The sequence below is a fragment of the Pangasianodon hypophthalmus genome, chromosome 27 (genome assembly GCF_027358585.1).
Source record: "Pangasianodon hypophthalmus isolate fPanHyp1 chromosome 27, fPanHyp1.pri, whole genome shotgun sequence".
In the NCBI taxonomy this organism is placed as follows: Eukaryota; Metazoa; Chordata; class Actinopteri; order Siluriformes; family Pangasiidae; genus Pangasianodon; species Pangasianodon hypophthalmus.
Genome location: NC_069736.1, coordinates 442493 through 444992, shown reverse-complemented (window position 1 = coordinate 444992; position 2500 = coordinate 442493). Strand labels below are relative to the sequence as shown.

Below are 2500 nucleotides of genomic sequence, written 5' to 3'. Positions count from 1 at the left end.
GGAAAATTCGGATTATTATAAAATCAGCTTCAGAGTTCAGAGCAAACTCCGCGCTGTGGATGTATGCACTGTTTCACTCCTTACAGAAGTCCCTGAGGATGAGGATGATGAGGATGAGGAGGATGAGGATGATGTCCGCGTGCGCTCCGGTTAATCCGGTCCAGACGGTAAACTCTGATGTTCCGAGTGACTCAGGCTTCAGAAGAAAAACGCATTAATCCCGCATTAATCCCGCACGTGAGAGGTGGTGAGGATAAACGTGTCCGTTTCCGGCGCGCTGATCCGCTGCGCTCGTGCCAACTCCCGACCCGACCAGCGGAAAGTAGCGCGCGCATGCTCCTCTCTCCAAAACTCCCTACAAGTCGCCCAGTGACGTCACGGCGCCTCAATTTGCATATTCACGATAATAATTAGAATGATTTACATATCAATACATTTTATTAGGGGAAAAAACACACAGTTAAATATGATGTAATATAACATGCAGTTTATTAAAGTGATTAATGTCCTAAACCAGGGGGATGTGCTGGGGCTTTAAGTGTCTTATTCCTCTTAAGTGTCTTATACCACAGCAGCTTATATACCAAGCTTACCATACCAATTTTTATCTAGGACACGTTATACTTTTTATCCATTTTCAGTTACATTTATAGTTCATGAAACCAGTTCCTGTTGTCGCTTACGTTATAGCAGCTCTAAACCCTCGTTCCCTCACCAGCCTCTTTATTCTCTCTTCAAGTTAATAAGAGAAAAAAACACGCAGAACTGAGAAACCGCAAAGAAGCGTAAACTCCTCTGTCCTGAAGACGTTGGAAAACTTACAGTTACAGCTTCACCTCTGACTGTTACAAAGCGCTGACACTGGAGACTCCTTCCATCAACATTAAATAAACCCAGTTTTAATGTGTTTATTATCAGTGGAGTGTTCGCTGTACACGTCCCCGGGAATGAGCCGTTACTATAGAAACCATAATTAGAACAGGTGCATTAATATAAACCTGTGATGTGCAGGGGTGTGTGTGTGTGTGTGTGTGTGTGTGTATCCTCTCAGGTCCACATAAAACACACACTCGACATGTTTGGTGTCTTACTCTCAGCTTTTTTCCCTGCAGGTGTGAAGTGAATGTACAGAGTGCAGACTTTGCCCTATTTTTTGCAAGTCTGGGTGAAAAAAAATTCCTGCAATCAGAAAGCGGGAATTTCTATAAATGCTTCAGCAGGGTCACATAAACACTTCACACACACACACATGCTCACACACACACACAGACACACACACACACACTGCATCAGCATCAAATTAGATTTAGATGGACAGGATCAAGTGACTGACTTTTTTGGGGTGTGTGTGTGTGTGTGTGTGTGTGTGTATGTTGCCAGGGAATTATGGGAATGGGAACAGCATGCTCATGCAACAGGAACAGGAAGTGAGCTTGAATTACAGCCAGTTAGACACCTTAGCTAGCTGTTTAGGTAGCTGGAGAATCTGCGTCTTGAACTCACACACACACACACACACACACGCACACACACACACACGCACATACACACTGTGTCAAATTAGGATTTAGATGGACAGGATCAAGTGACTGACTTTTTTGGGGTGTGTGTGTGTGTGTGTGTATGTGTGAGAGAGAGACAGACAGAGAAGCAGAGTGAGACTACTTGTCTGTCTGTACAGGTGTTCAACTGGCTTTTAACAAAACTCAAATCAGCATCACATTACAAAAGGGCAATCAGACACACACACACACACTCAGACACACGCACACACACACACACACTCAGACACACACAGACTGTAGTTCCGGTCAGTGGAGCTTTTAGTATAGCATAATGTGTGTATTGAGCTGCCACTAAAAGGCTTTATTAGCTCAGCAGATAACCAGAGGAGTGTGTGTTAAAAGCCTACATCTCAATCTCTCTCTCTCTCTCTCTCTCTCTCTCTCTCTCTGTTTCTCACACACACACACACACACACACACACGCAGCTTAATGCACGCACAGCGGATGTTATCTGTCTGCCATTTATGGCTCTGATGGACAGACGGAGGAGACGCAGAGACAGCAACTTGAGATAGTGTGTGTGTGTGTGTGAGAGAGAGAGAGAAAGAGAGAGCGCAACTTGAGACAGTGTGTGTTAGAGAGAGAGATATTAACCCATTTAAATGTGTTGAGTGTGCGTACAGAAACAATCCAAAGACTTTACCTCTGTAAACATAGTTTTTAATAGAAATCTAAATGTCTGTAAGCTCATTTTCAGCTGCGCTGTCTCTTTAAGAGCTGACTGGAGCTGCTGATTGGCTCTCTGGAGGTCTGAGTATCCCATGATGCATCTGTCATGACAGTGTGAGAATTCTCCACAAGCTGAGACAAACCAAACCAGGACGACCCCATGAGAGAAGGTGTGTGTGTGTGTGTGTGTGTGTGTAGCCGTAACTTGTTAATGAGATGTTGTGTTTCAGTGTAGTCCACAATGCGCCCTTGTTCACTTCCCCTA

The 2500-nt window shown here is 44.4% G+C and overlaps 2 protein-coding genes across 4 annotated transcripts in view; both read right to left on the bottom strand.

The window, feature by feature from the left end:
• zdhhc23a (zinc finger DHHC-type palmitoyltransferase 23a) overlaps nucleotides 1-470 on the bottom strand; it is a 10210-nt gene extending 9740 nt beyond the window's left edge. For 2 of the 3 annotated variants that reach the window (XM_053230680.1, XM_034300494.2), the window contains exon 1: nucleotides 1-470. This exon is cut by the window's left edge and continues 44 nt beyond it. The gene's annotated coding sequence lies outside the window, so the exon portion shown is untranslated. The other variant, XM_026921588.3, reaches the window with a different exon arrangement.
• A 1935-nt stretch (nucleotides 471-2405) lies between these two features.
• Nucleotides 2406-2500, bottom strand: part of atp6v1aa (ATPase H+ transporting V1 subunit Aa) — a 12365-nt gene continuing 12270 nt past the window's right edge. The window contains exon 15 of the mRNA XM_034300639.2: nucleotides 2406-2500. This exon is cut by the window's right edge and continues 581 nt beyond it. The gene's annotated coding sequence lies outside the window, so the exon portion shown is untranslated.